The sequence below is a fragment of the Coenobita brevimanus genome, chromosome 70 (assembly GCF_032717465.1).
Source record: "Coenobita brevimanus isolate Jiangsu-jjx chromosome 70, ASM3271746v2, whole genome shotgun sequence".
In the NCBI taxonomy this organism is placed as follows: Eukaryota; Metazoa; Arthropoda; class Malacostraca; order Decapoda; family Coenobitidae; genus Coenobita; species Coenobita brevimanus.
The window spans coordinates 51,663,315-51,682,072 of NC_137023.1; positions in this window are offsets into that span (position 1 = coordinate 51,663,315).

The window sequence follows — 18,758 nt, forward strand, 5'->3', positions numbered from 1 at the left end:
AGAGACAGAGACAGACAGAGAGACAGAGAGAGGGACAGAATATAAAAACTGCAAGAAAGAGGGGGAAGAAAGATAGAAACAGAGAGAAAACAATGAAAGCGAAAGGAACAGTAAAAAGAAGAGAGAGAGAGAGGCATATTCCAATGTTCATAGGAACGGAGATAGAAGGTGATAGCTGGGGCGAGAGAGAGAGAGAGAGAGAGAGAGAGAGAGAGAGAGAGAGAGAGAGAGAGAGAGAGAGAGAGAGAGAGAGAGAGAGAGAGAGAGAAGGAAGATTAGGGTGGTGAGGAGAAAGAGTGTGGAAGTGAAGGAGGGAAAACTTGAAGGGAGGAAGCGAGAAGATCTATTCCTTTCACCACGTTTTAGACAGTTTCCTCAGAGACAGCGACATTAGGAGATAGTTAGGTCAAGAGAAAATAAAGTAAAGGCGGGAATAGAAATGATAAGGAGAGAGAAATGGCGAGAGAATGGGAAGAAGTGGAAAACGCCTTTCCTTTGTCGATCCGAGCCTCCTCAGGGATAACCATAAGTGATACTGGTAGTAAGAGAAGAGGAAGAGAAAAGAAAGTGACTGAGGAGGAAAGACAGAAGTGAGTGGAGGGAAAAAAAGACCCCAATTTCTCTCCCGCTCTCAGTGAAAGCTTTCTCAGATACAGGAATAGCAGGTGGTAGTGAGAACGAGATAAATTAGTGTGAGAGTTAGGGAAAGCAGAAAGGAATGGGGGAGAAAAAGAAAGAGAAAAGTGAAAGGAGAAACAGAAAGAAAGATCTAAGTCTCACGGTCTATAAAGGAACCCCCTGGAGACGGCGATAACAGGTGATAGTGGACTGGGGAAGAAAGAGAAAAATGAGGAAGAGAAGAAACGAGAAAAAAATGGAAAAGAAGATATCCACTCGTCTCCCTCTGTCGATGAGAGGTTCCCTTGAAAAGAAAGGAGAGAATGAGGAATAAGAATATGATGATGAATTACGAAAAAAAGTGAGAAAAAAAATGAGGGAGAGAATGACAAACCTGTAGGCGACGATGGCCAACTCTAAGCTGACCAAGATCTGTCAGCGACAGGAAGTGAGTTTCTACCCTAAAAGTCATTTCTATATGGAGGTACGCCGGTGCAACATTTCACCCTAGATTCATGACCTTGGCTTAATAATCTTCGGACCCTTAGCGTTTCGCGCAAGTAAGGTCCTAATTTTAGCGTTTTTAATTTTTTCTGCACATGATGAACTTTGATCTCTGAACTGGTGGATATAAGTCATGCGTGTACGAAGCACACTTGAAGTACTCACTAACGTCTATAAGCATGCAAAGTTTCATTGGATTCCATCCCCCCACTGTGGAACTAGGGAATTTGAAATTCACGGAATGGCAAACCTGAGGTACAACTTCTAGGTGTTGCTGCCAGCGACTGGAAGTGAGTTTTAAATGTCATTTTTGTATGGAGGTACTGCAGTGCTCAATTTCACCCATGAATCATGACCCTGGCTTAATAATCTTCGAAGCGCGAGCATAGTCGTGATTTTAGCTATTTTCACCGTTTTTGCTTTTGATGACCTTTGACCCCTGACCTGGCCAATGAAGCACACAGGTGTACAGTAGAAAGTTGTAGTACTAGTCAATGTCTATGAGCATGCAAACTTTCATTAAATTCCACTGAGCCACTGGGGACCTATGGGGGCATTTTTTAAAAAGACCGGTACTGGTTGCTAAGGACGCTGATGCCAGTCTTTGCAGGGTTGTCACTCGAAAATTAAAGGAGAGAGGGGAAAAATGGATGGCATACTTCCGATAGGGAATGACCTCAAGAATACACCAAGAGAAGTCAGAACTTTCTACACCCACTAGTAATGCTTCTACGCTGAGAACTTGAAAAGTACGAAAAAAAGCGTTTTTTTTTTTTTTTTTCCGTAGATAGGCAACGGGTAGTTGCCTAGCAGACAAAAACCTTGCGGACCCAACTAGGTCATAGGCTGGTCATTCTGTTCAAGTTTGGTCCGAATCCGTGAACTCCGAAGGGTAAAAATGCCTACCGCAATTAAACAAACACGAAAAAATACAAGAATACAAGAAAGAAAGAATACAAGAACACAAGAAAGAAAGAATACAAGAACACAAGAAAGAAAGTAAACGTGACTAACAATAAGGGCAGCACAGAACTGGCCAAAAGTAGGAAAAGAGGAGACCTATGCCTGTCCCCCTGTCGATGAGAGAGCCCCTGGAGAAAGTGATAGTAGGTGATAGTGAGGCAGGCAGTGAGGGAAGGTATGGCCGTGTTATCAGGTTCCGGACACAGGAGGAAGGATGGGTGGCAAGGACAGTGGATGGCATTAGTTAAGAAGTGGGAGGTAGTTGGAGAGAAAGTATCAAGGCTGGAATTGTCTAAACGTAGTAAGAGTTATTTAAAACAGCCAAGTTGTATACCACCAAACCATTGGTGCTCTTGGTCTCAGAAAAGCCTAAAAAGACCCTATATACGTCACATCATGAACTGTAAGACATTAATACTGTAAGTACTCTGAAATTAGGAAACTTTCGAAATATGAATTATGTGTCTGCGAATCATGTAGGGTATCCTAGGAGGGCATCAGCATGTATCTCGGAGACTCTAGGCGGGCTGCAAAGCGCTAATTACAAAATGATCCCATATTAAGTAAGTCAGTGACAGTGGCTGTAACTGACCGGCCCCTGCGAGGGTCCAGCAAAAAGATATTACTGTACTAAACAAGAGTGAACCTTAAATGTGTAAGGGACAATGGATGTCATGAATGGGGAAGTGGAGGTTGATATCTGCAAGGAAGGGTCTGCCGCTGGCAAGATACCATACATTCCATCTATATGGGAGAGCGCTCTCTGATGGTATAAAGAATACACTAACCTTAATAAAAAACGTATTCTCCTAAGGAAGTTTATATGTAGGAAAATTTTGTGTGTATATATATATATATATATATATATATATATATATATATATATATATATATATATATATATATATATATATATATATATATATGCTGAATGTGACACTGATGAGCTTAATGACAGACTAACAAAAGTGCTAAGAGAATCAGCGAAGGTAGTAGGAAAACCTAACGCAACCACAACCAAGAAGTTTTCAGAAAAGGCACTCGAGCTTATGAAAACAAGAAAAGAAATGAAAGTAAAAACAAAGAAAGATGAAATAGAACGAGCGGAATTAAATAAGCATATCAACAAGAGACAAAGAGAAGAAAAAAGAAAGAGAAACATAGATCAAATAAAAGAAACCATCAAAAAATGAAAAAGTCAGAAACAGGTCGGAAGTAAAATGGCACTAGGAAAGCAATAAATTTCAACACTGAAAGACATAAACGATGAAGTCATTAAATGTAGAGATAAGATGCTGAAAAGAGTTGAAGAATTTTACCAAGAACTGTATGCATCAAACATAGTAGTTCCAATAACTAACTTTTCAGCTGACACAAGTGAATACCTGAGGTAACACCAGACGAAGTAAATATTTCTCTTAAAAGTATGAAAAGAGGGAAGGCTCCGGGAGCAGATGGAGCAGTAGCAAATTTACTGTTGGATGCAGGAGTAGAAGTACAAAACAGGTTTGCGCACTTATTTACCCATTGTAGAAAACAGAAGAAAATTCCCAAAACATGGTGTAATGCAATAGTTATTTTACTTTACTAAAAAGGTGACTCAAAAGATCTTAGTAACTATCGACCCATTAGCTCTCAATAAACTTTTCCTTGTTTGAGGTCTTCTCAAGTTGAATAAAATCTAATAGTCTCATGGGAATGAAAAATATGTCATCGGAGTGAAGAAATTAACCCCCTTCAGGTCGAGAAGGTCCCCCTTATCTTCTTAACACAAGTGTTGAATCCAGTGTAGAGATTATTCCGACTTATTTACCTCCTTGCTATTATTGGAGTGCTGGAGAGGGATCGGATGTCTTCTTGTGGTCGCATCTATTGTATGTGACTGGGCGGTGGAGCTGCCTGGCAAAAAAAAAAAAAAAAAAAACTCAGTCACCTCCCTATCCTCGGAAAGGAGGATGGTGGACTGCGGAAAAAAAGGACACCTCTGGCCTCTAGTCCACTGGGTTCAACTCAGATGAGACTGCTGCTGCTGCTGCTGCCGCCGCCACTGTCACTGCCACGGACGCCACCGTTGCCGCTGCCGTTGCCATTACCACCATGACTGCTGCTGTTTCTGTTGCTGGACTCTATTCACCTTAATTAATGGGCTTGACAGTAACAGTTATTAAATAAGAATGACGTCCTCGGAATAAAGAGGTTACCTAATGAACTGAGTCAGGAAAACTTTGATCTTAATCCACTCCAGACTCTGATTTTCTTTTTTTTCGCTTCCTGTATACCTTCAGATGATTTATTCAGCTGTATATTTAATGTTTATATTAAAGCTATGTAATATTCTCTCTCGCTCTCTCTCTCTCTCTCTCTTTCACACACACACACACACACACACACACACACACACACACACACACACACACACACACATACGCAAAGCGAGGCTGGGCACAAAAAATACTGCTCAAAATATGTACATGCATGTTTTATCCATAAGATTATTATCAGTGAGAGCTTATCGAAATCCCTCTCTCGGTCGTGACAACTATTGCATTCTCTTCCATCCTGCACAAGACAGATGTATTCAGGGAGTAAGTGTATCAGCCTGGGAGTATTTGTGACGTTCCCTTTTGCCCTTTTGTGTTCGGAAGCAGTTAAGCATTCTTGTGTTGTGTGGGGGTAGACACTCAGGTACCGTAGTCCAGAAAATTTATGGGTAGGCGACCGGAATATTCCCCTGGTGGCATTACTTGATTGAATAACCTCTATCCGCCTCTTGGAGATCCAGTCCTACATGAAACATAATTTCACAGTTAGATAACCAAGCACCTCTATGAATTTCATCCTCCTCATCATCAGCAGCAGCACCATCGTCTTTAACCAAATTTCTACAAAAAGGGAAGTGAATGAGTTCCACCAAAAGTAGAACTATCAGTACAATGCCCAGTTAAAACACAGCATTCAAGGCATCGAAATGTTGGGTCCACCTCAGAAGCAATAACCATTGGCATATATCAGTTTCATTTCACTTCTGCTTCGGAAGTACCTAAAGGTCAGAGTCATTCCATTGACAGGTATGTTACAAAATGAATTTAGCCCCAGCTCTGTCAATCTCCACACACACTTCAGCCATCCCTTGCTAGTTTTCATATATCAGTTTTCCCACACTGCATCCTCATAAGTTCATTTACCATGGCCATCCATCCATTTTTTTTTTTTCTTCCTCAGCTTCTTGCTACCGACAATCTCTCTCACATATAATCCGTTAGTTTAATTACCCATTTCATACCCATTTCCTGCACATGACTATTTCATCTTTGCAAGCTCTCCTCTGCTTTTCAGTCAGTCCACCCATGTGCTCCGTATGCATTTATCTTGTTCAGTCAGTAGAGGATAAACTGAAGACAATCAGAAGTAATGGCAAATAAACATCAAAATAAAGCAGTTTTTCTTGCTTAATGCAAAAAAGAAAGAATCTAAGATTTCAAACCAGTAAAACTTTTCCCTTTCAAGAAAAACTGAACAAAGGGGGGATGGAGGAGCCAAATTCAAGATTTGTCCGTTTCGAGGTGCCTGGGTACATTTTATTTTAAATATTCGGTCTCAGAAGCAACAGAAACACAAAAGTCCTTTTTTTATATTTTAATTCTGAAATATCCCATTACGATATAAGACTTTCTTCACTTACGGGCGCTTCATGTGGTGTAATTCAAAATTACTTAAAGCCTGACCCACATACCTGACTGCTGACTGACGCACCCACTTATCCGCTGCTGTTATTTGGCTGACTTTATCAAGCCTTACCTGATTAATACACTTACCAACCCAGTTTAAGATGGCTGACACACATCTCACCCATGACATGCCTCACAAAATGACCCACAATTAGTGTCAGGAATATAGCAGCTCAACGAAAGTTTGAGGCCACAGACGAATTCTGTGAGGAACTTAAAGGTTACTCTAAATTTCTTAGACGTTTCGCCCCATCTATTGCCGTGCCTGTGACTCCGATGACGTATTTTCTATTGTATTCATTTTTCGAAATGGAGAAGCTAGAAATAGCTTTCATTAACCCCTTTGCTAATGTATAATCCGTCTAAGTAAATATCTTGTGGTTATAACAGAACCATTAAGATACAGTACGTCATCAGATACAAGGGGCTGTGGACATTCTTTTCAGTTACATATATATATATATATATATATATATATATATATGTGTGTGTGTGTGTGTGTGTGTGTGTGTGTGTGTGTGTGTGTGTGTGTAATATACATACATACACAGATACATACAAATCTGGAGATGGCAAGAATGAAATAGAGTTATGAGTCAATAATAGAATGTCACCAATATATTGCTGCCAATAATTTGCCAGGAAAATTCGATTCTGTGACACCCTTATGGTACACCTTCTTGTTGCCTTGTGTGTCACTTTTTTTTTTTTTATTACTACGAGATTATTAATATAATTTCTCGACAGATAGATCGTAAGATGCCAATTTCTCGGACATTTATCTTATTTCATTGTCAAGTCACTTGATTTCACAGGGGAATAATAATCTTTTGTGAAGTTAATTAGACGAGTTTCAAAGTTATGTGTGTATTAGTTGCTGTGGTTCTTCCTTCCAAGCATATGGCCATCCAAGTATAATTTCTCGTGCATTTTTCTCGCCTGGTCATAATGTCACGATATTTAAATGTCAAATATAATACTTCAGGAGCTTCCAGATAGCAAGAAGCATGTCCCACGTTTGATTAAGCTTCATTGTCACCGGAATGACAGTGAAGTGAAGCCACTGACTACATTAATCTTCAAGACTTGTTAAGCCTTCTCCGCTTTTACTTGGCCCAAAATAATCTTCTCTGCGTCTAGAATGCTGAAATGCAATGAGGGACTCGCAGTATAATAAGGTGCAACTGTAGTATCGAAGAAGTTCTATGGCAAAGATACAAGGATTTTATTTTCGAGCTAAAAGGAATAAGTTGCAAAATTACAAAAGGCTCCGTCTTTTTCAGGGAGACGAAGTTTAAGATGTTTTTGTTATATGGTTTATTAAAATTGCTCATAAATATTAAGGAAAGGGGAAAACTGCTTAAATACTTTATTCATCATCACTCTATTTTTCCAGTGTCATGAGTGCAGTGGGTAGAATTCAGAAGTGAGAGAGAGAGAGAGAGAGAGAGAGAGAGACGTATCACAGGAGCTAGTAGGGACAGTGGCAGAGTAGAAGCAAATATGCTCAGAAGGCACAGCTCAAGCTGCTCTGACTCACTCACATGTGAATATGGCTAGCTGTAATAAAATACTTGAGTAAACATGACCACAACAGGATTAATCGTACCAGAACTTTCATTTTCAGGCTCCTAGTGCTCACTCCTAGCTGAATAAAATCGTCTGACGTTTGCTGGAATCAAATACTAAGAAAAGAAGCGACGGCGAAAAGCACAACAGACTATCCCCACAGAATGCAACGTTAGAGTTTTATAGATACATATATATATGAGATAAAAGTAGAATTGCTGTGGAACCTGCTGCAAGGCTCTTGTTTCAATCAGTTTGCTTAAATTAAGCACATTTACTAAAGTTATCATTAGATGGCCCCAACTCAGGTGTCAGCTGATGGCAGGTTTGGATTCTGCACGTCAAATTACCTTATGTGGTACCAATTTTATGTCTCCAAAGCCTCCTTTTAACGCTGGGCACTCATTGACTTGCTGGCTATCGCCGCAGGTGAAAAAAGAAAACAGGATAGAATACTCGTATTACAAAAAAGAAATGATGAACTCTCTATCCATTCCTCTTCATCAGATATAACGAAACAGGAGAGAATGATAAGCAATAAGGGGCAGCAATACAGTAAATTAACCATTACACGTCAATGACACCTGTTTGAAGTTTATTTTTGCTACAACTGAACGATTTTGTTAGGCCTTGGAGCAACTTTTCCAACCAGTGAAGCTGATATACAGGCTTCACTCTCCCGTCCACTAAGCGGAGATCCATCAAAACTGAATATAATAATCTCTCCTGATCTTGAACACAATATATAGATGTCCTCAGGTTAAAGAGGCTAATCAGCTGTATAAGACAACCATTTTGATTCATTCTTGCTGAGGCCGGACGGTTTCATTTAACTAGAGAAATATTCCTCAGGAAGTAATGATTATAAAAAGATAGTGATTTCCCATTTCATTCTTTCAATGACTAGACTGCTTGATTTAGTTCAAGTAGGACGTCATTATTGTAGTGAGGGAAATAGAACGCAGAGGTAAAAGCAAATGAGATGGACATGGGAGGTGCAGTAAACTGAAAAATAAAAGTGTGAGAAAGAGAATCAGTCATTAGTAAGGAAGGTGGGTAAAGAAGATTGGCGAATATGAAATGAGGAGGGGAATAAAGTGAAGAGGCAGTCGTGAATCGGTGAATAAGGAGTGTGGATAGAGAGGTGAGGCTAGATAAAGGGGGTGGGGGAAGGCGTGAATAAAGAAGGTGGATACAGAGAGGAGAGGCAGAGGTAAATAATGAAGGTGGAAAGAGAAGAGAAAGGTGTGGATATGTGTGGTGAAAAAAGGGAGAAAGAGACAGGAAAAAAAAGAAGATATAAAAGCGGGCAACGAGAGGAAAGAGACGTGGATAAAGAGTGTGGATAAGAGGTGAGGGAAAAGGGGAGTGATCAGTGGGAGTGGTGGTGAGTGAGCTATCTGCTGGACCCCACCATTTCTGATACCACACACACACACACACACACTTTCTCTCTCTCTCTCTCTCTCTCTCTCTCTCTCTCTCTCTCTCTCTCTTTCTCTCTCTCTCTCTCTTGAGTTCTCATTTTCACCGCCTCTTTAAAGTTTCTTTCTGTCTTCCTATATCCGTCTATCCCTTCCAGTCTATATTTTGTTTCTCATTTTCCTTCTCCTCTCGTGTTCTACACCATCTTCAACTTTTGTTGCCTTCCATTCTTCCTTGTCCATCATTTGACATTTTAAATTCTGATCTTTTATTTCCTTCTCATATCCTCACTCTCCTTGATTCCTTTGCTTACTTAATATTGTCGTTCTCTAGCTTCCCATAAGACGTCACACAGATATCTTCTTATCATCCCATTCCAGGCCCTCATACTTTTTCGTACTCCCATACTGTAAACTCATGCTCACAACTTTGTAGCCCATCACTCTCCTCCATTCTCCAGCATCGATCACTCACAGACGTCACACAAATTCGTTTTTCGGGTAATACATACTCCTCAAGACTTTTTCTCCCACAATCTTCTTCACTTTCACTTCTTCTGCTCCAAATCTCAGTGTAGTACTATAAGTGACCTGGGAAATTTCGTATCACCTCTTCCATAACTATTTACTCTGCTTATTACACGTTAACATTCTCCTGTGTTTCTGCTTATATCCTTTTCATATCGACAGCATTTGCCTCGGTGGCATACTAGAGAAGACTGAGGTGTAACGTGCTATATAAATCAGTGAGAAAGAGATGTGAGCAGCTTCTTTTGTCGTCTAGAATATGGCCCTCATCCTCAAAGGTCTGCGGATCACCGCTCATCCCGTCTCCCCATCACCATTTACACTCTCAGCTGCTTCACAAACACACCTTTCAGGTACCCAATATACCCCATCCTGAATCTCCTGTATCCTCCTCAGTTCATCACTCAAAATTCCCCTCTGTCATCACTCTTCACACACGTGAATTTTTAGTGCCTGTAATGCACTCTTATCAACCGTCATTCACTCAACTCACAAACTGTCTGAAATTTATTGGACTTCCTCACGGACGCATTCAGTGACAGTACTTATCACCCACGCTCACGGTTCTATTCGTACCTCCAACTCACTCTTTCTCACCCTCCATCAGCGATCACCCCTTCATCTCTCACAAATTCAACTGCCAAACTACACACACACACACACACACACACACACACACACACACACACACACACAGCACATTCCATCGCTCACACTTCCCCTGCATCCTCAACCATTTTTACAGTTCTGCACCTTATCATTCGTTCCCGCATTTCACCAGCCAGTACTCTCTCATCTGCTACGCAAACTCCAGCCCCAATACTTAACAAATTTCCTCGTGAGCTTATCCCCACACACTTCGTCACTCTCCCTCATTGACCAAACCCCATCAGTCCTCTTTACCCCTTCCACTGGGACTCGTATTCTCTCGCCTCTCTAGCCACTCCCTGTCAAGTAACTGGTTTCGATGGTCATCCCGTAAGCGAGTTTGTGTGTCATTGCATTCCTGAATTTACTCTCTCTCTTTCTGTGTGTGTGTGTGTGTGTGTGTGTGTGTGTGTGTGTGTGTGTGCTAGCGCGCGCATATTTCTTTTCTGAACTTTTTACATGTTTAGAACTTCCTTCGTTTCAATAATTTTTTCTCTTTTTTTCGCCGTCTCCGTTCCGTGCTCATTATTTTGTCTAACCCATATCGACTGTTCGGGGAATGTTATCTCGTAGAGCTTCATGCACTGTGTACCCTTCTTGCTGCCTAAAGAATGTGTTTTGTCAATTTCATATCCCATCATCAGCTGCCGAAATGTTACATACAGAATAATTTCCTGTGCAACCAATATTGTAGTTTACGTATTGGTTTTTATTTAAGTTCTTCTCCTTCTTCTTCTTCTATTTCTTCTTCATTTTCTACTTATTTTTCATCTTCTTGTGTCCGAGGCAGTCTAAAGGAATACGTTTTTATCCTATTAACCTCGAACCCACGGATAAAGTACTTGGCCATGTTCAGCTTTAATTTCAGTTATTGCTGATATGAGACCACACAACACTCCGTACAAGGAATTAATAGCTTACAATCATTATTTTGCGCTGATACACGGAGGATGATAGTTATCTTTTGTTAATATATTTTGCGTTGTTCATCTGATTTACTTAGAAGTTAAAATGGAATAAAACTCCGTCTCTCCAGGTAGTCAGACCAAACAAAGAGTCCAGGGTTATTTCTGTTGGTAGAAGGCCCTTGGAATTTTCACTATTGAGAAGCGCTGCATTTATCAAGTAAGAAAAGAGAATGTAAAAGTTCGTATCCTCGTCAGTGGAGGAGGATTTTTAGCATCTTTTCCCTACACATTAGTTTATTCCTGTGTAGAGCACATAAATATTCTCTTGTGTGAAACCTTGATGGACTCTGAAAGAACAATAATGGCCCCCAGTTCCGTGCAGCCCTTAAATGGGCAGGGGGTGCTAAGAATCTCACGGTTGCCTCAATTACAATCTAATTCCTTTGTTAATGCAAAAAATACAATTAAAATTGGTAACTGGAATGTGAGAACGCTAAATCATGACGGTAAAATCGATGAGTTAGTGAAGGTTTTTCAAAATTACGGACTTGATATTTGTGCTCTGACAGAAACTAGATTAACTGGAGTCGATAAGTTGGATTTGGAGGATGGTATACGTTTATTGATATCTGGCCGACAGGACGGAATGCATTATCAGGGAGTAGGATTGTTGCTGGGTTGTAAGGCAAATAAGGCTTTATGTGAGTGGGATCCTATAGATGAGCGATTGTTATACGCACGGTTTAAATCAAATCATGGCAACATCAGTCTGTTTGTGTGTTATGCACCTACTAATGATGCACTCGATGAGAGGAAAGACACATTTTATGAAAAGTTGCAAGAAGGAGTAGGAAGGGTACCTAGACATGATGTTTTGATCTGCGTTGGAGACTTTAATGCAGTAATGGGCTGTTCAAATGAGGGATTTGAGGCATGTATGGGTAAGATGGGAGTTGGTAGTAGGATGAGTGAAAACGGAGTGAGGTTTGGAAGCTTCTGTCTAGCAAATGACTTAGTCATCGGGGGCACACTCTTTCAGCATTGCAATATACACAAGACAACTTGGGTGTCGCCGTGTGGAAAATATAAAAATCAGATTGATCACATCGCTATCAGTAGGAGGCATAGACGTTCTCTGCTAGATGTTCATGTTAAACGGGGAGCGGATATTGGTAGTGACCATCAACTCAGCATTGCAAAAATAAGGTTTAAACTTAAAAATCAGAAGAAGGAAAAATCTGGTGTTGGTAGATACGATATTGTTAAGCTTAGAAGGGAAGGAGAAGAAAAGGAGGAATTCAGATTAGAATGCAGAAACAGGTTTTTGGTGTTGGAAACGTTGGAAGAGGGGGAGAGAAGTGTAGATGAGATGTGGGAAGATGTGAACAAAGTTTTGCATGAGACTGCTGAATGTACGATTGGAAGGAGACATAGATTCAGGAGAAAGAAATGGATATCAGAGGAAACGTGGGATATGATAAAAAAGAGAGGTGAGGCTAAATTGAGGAGTGAGATGCAATGCGTTGATGAACGAGAGATTGAATTAGCAAGAGCTGCGTACTGGAGTTTGAATTCAGAAGTAAGAAGGTTAGCTAGGAGAGGTAAAAGAAGATGTGTGGATGAAAAGGTTGCAGAGACTGAAATCTTAATAAACAAAAATGATGGACAGAGTCAAAGAATAGCATATGAATCGATTAGAGAACTGAGTGGTAATGCAGGTAAACGCAAGGAAATACCAGTTAGAGACAGGGAAGGAAATTTATTGACCAAAGATGGAGATATTAAAAATAGATGGAAAGAGCATTTTGAGACAGTTCTTAATAGACCAATACCACCAGAAGAGGATATACCGTCTGCTCAGGAAGATTTAGATATAGAAACAGGAGAGTTGAGGCTTGCAGAAGTGGAGAAAGCAGTAAAACAGTTAAAGAATAATAAGGCACCAGGGGAGGATGGTTTAGTTCCGGAAATGTTTAAAGTGGAGGGGGATAGATTAATAATGATCTTGACCAAGCTATTCAATAAGATATGGGTGACGGGGTTACTACCATCAGTTTGGAAGAATGGTGTAATTGTTAAAGTTCCGAAGAAGGGAGACCTGAGTGAATGTGGTAATTGGAGGGGAATCTCTTTGTCACCGATAGCTTTGAAAGTTTTCAGTAGAGTGTTGTTAAATAGGTTGGAGCCGGTGGTTGAGGGTATTCTGAGGGATGAACAGGCTGGTTTTAGAAAGGGACGTGGTTGCAATGATCAGATCTTTATAGTTAGGCATTTGATGCAGCAAGTTAATGAAATGAGAGTACCGTTAAGTCTTTGTTTTGTTGATTTTGAAAAGGCTTTTGATAGTGTTTCGAGAGAGACTATGGGGAAGATAATGAGACATTATGGAATACCAGAGGAGTTTGTGAGGGTCATTATGAACATGCATGAGGACACATTTTGTAAAGTGATGGTTGATGGTTGTCTGAGTAATTCGTTTGAAGTCAAGTCCGGAGTAATTCAAGGTGGTGTTCTATCGCCTTTACTATTTATATTGGTCATTGATTACATTATGAAACGCGTTGGAACAGAAACCGGTGCAGGTATACTTTGGGGAGAGAACAGGAAACTTTTGGATTTAGATTATGCAGATGATATAGTTTTGATTTGTGATGGGCCAGAAGAGATGCAGAGAGTGTTGGACTGTTTGGTGAGTGAAGGTCGCAAGGTGGGTTTGGTTGTTAATTGTGGAAAAACTGAAATAATCAATATGAATATGGAAAATGCGCAGGAATGTGTAATTGGAGGTATGGTTGTAAAGCAAGTTGATAGGTTTAAATATTTAGGTACTTATTTAGCCAAGGATGGTTCTTTGAACTTTGAATTCGAGGAAAGGTTAAAGAAGGCTAATCAGGCAATGGGAATGCTTAAAAATATTTGGAATAATAACAATTTTTCTGTGCATACAAAAATCAAACTTTATAAGGTAATGGTTAGGAGTATCTTAATTTATGGACACGAGTCTTGGTACAGCACAGTGACTATGGAAAATAAATTCTTGGTGTTTGAAAGAAATGCACTTAGAAGAATATTAGGAGTTAAGTGGTGGGAAAGGATACCAAATAGTAGAATTAGAGAAATAACGGGAGTGCAGCCGGTCGATGAATATGTTAGGTTCTCACGATGGAAGTGGCTAGGACATGTGTATAGGAGACAGGGAATATAACCAGGGTGGGTGGCACTTGGTAGGAGAGGTAGAGGAAGGCCAAAAGAGACGTGGGTGAGGACAATGAGACGGGAAGCTGGAGATGAGTGTTGGGGAGATCTTGAGGAGTTAGCACAAGATAGGATGTGGTGGTGTGAGTTCATCGAGGCCCTTTGCATCCCCGAGGGTGCCACAGGAAATGATTGATTGATATTGTACAATCTGTCTCGTTACATGGATATGAATGACGAACAAAGGTATGGTAAGTTGTTGTAAGAAAAATAAACTGCTAAGGAAAAGTTGTAACGGCGACTTTTAAGTTGTCATGAATACGGTCCAAAATTGGTCTCGTACACGAAGATAACATTTATGAAAAAAAAAGACGACTTTTATCAATTTTCATTTTACACTGAGGAAAATTAACATAGCAGTCCGACATGCCTTTGGGATCTTATTTCGTTTAGATCCTTCCCAACAAGTTAGTCATGTTCTCTCTCTCTCTCTCTCTCTCTCTCTCTCTCTCTCTCTCTCTCTTTCAATAATGCGACACTGGAGAATATAATTTATTGGCCACTAGGCTGTTATGTTCTTTACCTTTAGAAGCCTTCTCTTACCAACTGTCATTTTATATATTGCCAATTCCATTATTTTGGCCCATAATTTATCACTCTATCTTCACCGCTGCGTGTAAAAATAGATTAACACTAGAGCATGGTGCACACACACACACACACACACACACACACACACACACACACACACACACACACACACACACACACACAAAGAGGCTCTGAGGAGGATGCAGAATTTGCGTTGTCTCATTCTGCAACTGAGCTACGGGAAATGAACTACAAATTCATGAAATCTCCAAGTTATATTGCCATCCTTTTTACTCATCTGCTACGATTTGTTTTCTTTATATTATCAGTTTGTACTCTCTTTTCTGTTTTATTTCCAGCTCCTTCTTTCATCCGAAGATCTTTGCTCCCTATTCTTCGATCCTCATATTCTCTCTCTCTCTCTGGATCTCACCGACTTTCTCTTCTCTTATCTGCTCTCTCAAACATGTCAACTTTTTTCATGTCTTTCGTCTTCCTGTTTCTTTTTTTTTTTTTTCCTTAGTCTATCTCACTAACTTCTCTCACCTTTTCTTCCCTCTGTACCTCACCATTACTCTTTTCGTTTCTTCATCTTTTAGATTCTCTCTCTCTCTCTCTCTCTCTCTCTCTCTCTCTCTCCGTCCCTTCCTCTCGCGCTCCCTCTCTCATATCCTTCCTAGTTTTTAAATCTTTCCTCTTTAGTTACTTTATCTTCCCAGCTCCCTAATAATTCGCATCTTCTCAGTCTCATCATTTTTCTTATATATATATATATATATATATATAGAGAGAGAGAGAGAGAGAGAGAGAGAGAGAGAGAGAGAGAGAGAGAGAGAGAGAGAGAGATACAAGTGCTTTACGGTCCTATTGGGCAGCTGCGCACTTGCTCCTGCTTAGTGCTCTCGGGCTTCCTCCTACAATATAATTCACTGCACCATGGCATTAGCCGAAGAGACAGATTTGGACTGACGTTTTCGCTACACGGGTTCTGTTTCGGTCATCTCGTAATTGTAAGAGAATGGCTGGCTGTATGAAGAATCTGTTTTCACAGGTGAATGGGCAACATAACACTGGTAACAACGGTGCCAAATTATATCCTTATATTTTAATATCATGTATCGAAACTGTGTTGAAGATGATTAATATTCAATAATTATATCCTTATATTTTAATATGTGTAGAAACTGTGTTGAAGATGACTAATATTCACTATTCATGTTTCCTGCCACCCAGTGGAAGATGTATCAGTAACACACTTTTGGTTAAAAACCAAAGCATCTGCTTGCAATAGTTTTCGCACCATTGCAAGCAGAACTGCATATCAATGCAAAAGATATAAAGTTTGTCGAGGAAAACATGATTTTGTGCGATATTTGACTGTTCAAATGAGAGCCGTTTCTCAGCTGCATCCCCGGAGGCTTGAAACAGACTTCTACTTAGACGCCGGACAACCCCCGACACATTTCGTGATATGTAAAAGTCAATGGGAGCAATTATTCGAGGCAAAACAACTTTTAAAAAATTCAATCGACATTGAAAGTGAAAAGTTTCATCGCAATTCTTTTTCCAGTTTTAGCTGCCCCACGCACACAACCAGCCAGACAGACAGAGAGACAGAAAGACACACTGCTAAAATTACGGTATATGAGAGTTATGTTTCCAGACTAAGTGATGTTACCAATAATGTATCAGACGTAGTTACTTGGAGTAATTGTGGGTCATTAGAATTTGTCAGTTCTTACACGACGTTTTCAGCGTGTATAGATGTCCTTCTTTTCTCTTCGGAAGAGTCATAGAGCTCTAGATACATCGAATATGGTAGTCATTTAAGCGTGAAAAGACTAAATTTTGGAGTTATTTTGTATCTGAGTGATTTTACGCGAGCTGTATAACAATAACCGGAGGCAGGAAGGGTAGAGTGTAAAGGACGTCATCGAACTAAAGCGTACTAAAAATGTTGTTATTGTTGTTGTTGTTGTTGTTGTTGTTGTTGCTGTTATAACCTCAGGCTTACTTCTTTGCGAACCCAATGGACCACAAGCATTCGGCGACTTTGGCTAGTAGCTCCCAGAAGTCTTTGTTGATGTTATGTTGAAGGACTGCTGGTGCTGTGATAGTGTGGATCATTCGGTAAGTGTGATTTGGTGTGGGAAACTGCATCGCAGTGTGGGCAGAGAGGATTGTTTGAGTTGTATTTCCTGTTGGCATTGTAGCAGGGAAAAGTGGTAACCGTATCGCAGTCTGGCTATAGGTGTATTCCTGTCTCTTTGGGATGAGTAGTTTTTGAGGGATGAATGTTTGGTGGTGTCTCTAGAAAGGATGCTGTTTGGCTGGAGGTTTTGGATGACTGTGGTGGGCATGTATTTATGTATGTGTTTGTGTATTGTAATTGCTGGGTGGGGAGAGGGGATGTTGCTGATATGTATACTGTGTAATGTTGGACAGTTGTTTGTTTCTTGTTTAACTGTGGACAGGGGTTATGCAACATAAGGCTACAAGGGTGCGATAGACCTTGAGGTGATGCAATAAAATGTGTGCCTCTCGTGTTCATATGATCTTTGACTGGAAAAGTATTTGTAAATGATCTTGATGTAAGCGATCTACAACTGTGATTTTAGTACATCCTCTTATATTTTGGAGGCTTTGTGTGTGTGTGTGTGTGTGTGTGTGTGTGTGTGTGTGTGTGTGTGTGTGTGTGTGTGTGTGTTTAGACTATACATGATTGTGCTAGTTAAGTTTGGAGCCCTGCTTGGGCTAGCAGATTTTATAGTTTTCTAACGAATTGTTTGTAGACAGTGTTTTCAGGGCTTCTTACTGTTGCCTAGAAGTAGTGCTTGTGAGTAAGCGCAGACTCAGGTTAGGACTCATGTAGAAGCCGTTACTGGTATTGGCTTCAGCTTGGGTGTTAAGTTGAAATGGAACCGGACGCATCTTATTCCATGTATGGGAAGTTTCCTTCATCATTCACAATAGTAATCATCTATCGTTACATCATGATCTGTTTACGATTTGTTTACAGACACTGTTCAAAAAGTTTTCCATGATTGTTTGGGAAAATTAAAAAAAAACACGCCAAAGTACTATAAATGTGTGTTGTTATGCACACACAAATACCAGTTTTTTGACGGTTTCATAGCATCTCTTCGTGACCAACGTCGTATTCCGGTGTTAAATCGATTGCTACTACTGAGTTTCCGAGACGGCGATATGGTAATTTTAGGTGAAGTTAATGTGGAGAGCGTACAGTACAGTATAGACAACCTCATACTCTCCTCATTTGACTTTCTTTACCGATCTTCGTCTTATTTAAATTTAAAACTGTATGTTACCATTCCATATTTCTCACCCGAGAAGATCTCATCGTATTGGAAGTCCTTGTCCCATTATAGATACGCATATTTATCCCGCCCTCGACTTTTGCTTCCTTAGAATATGTTCCCTGATACAGATTAACCCTTCATATTTCCATTTTTTCCTACCTACATTTTTTCATCACATTTGAGTCTCTGTCCCTCCCGAGACCTTACCGTCAGTCCCGTCCCGTCCCACTCGACAGATAAAACTCTTCCCGTCCTCGCTGACTCTAGGCGCTGCTGACCTCCGCGCCATCACGGCTGAATCAATTCGTCAGAGAGCATAAAATGGTTTGTGTGGGTCGCTTTGCATGACAAGTTGTCTTGACGAGAGGTCTACAGGGCCGCCCTCCCCTCCCATCCTCCTTCCCTCTTCTCCCATTGTCTCCCCTCCCTCCCCCCATCTCCATCCAGCCTCCTCTCCCCTTCTCTCCCCCTCTACTCTCCTCCCCTATTCTCCTTTTTTTTTTTTTTCCCTCCCACTCACCCTCTTCCTCTGTTCTCTTCCCATCCACCCTACTCCCCCATTCTCCTCTACTTCTCTCCCCACGCATCTTCCCTCCTCCTCTTCTCTCCGTCCATCCGTCTCTTCCCTTCATCCCGTTCATCCTCCTCCCCCCTTTCCCTTCTCTCTCCGTCCTCTCCCTCTTCCCAATTCTCCGTTTTTTTTTTCTCCACCCACCCCCCTCCTCTCTCCTCTTCCCATCCAACCACTACCCCCTGCCTTCC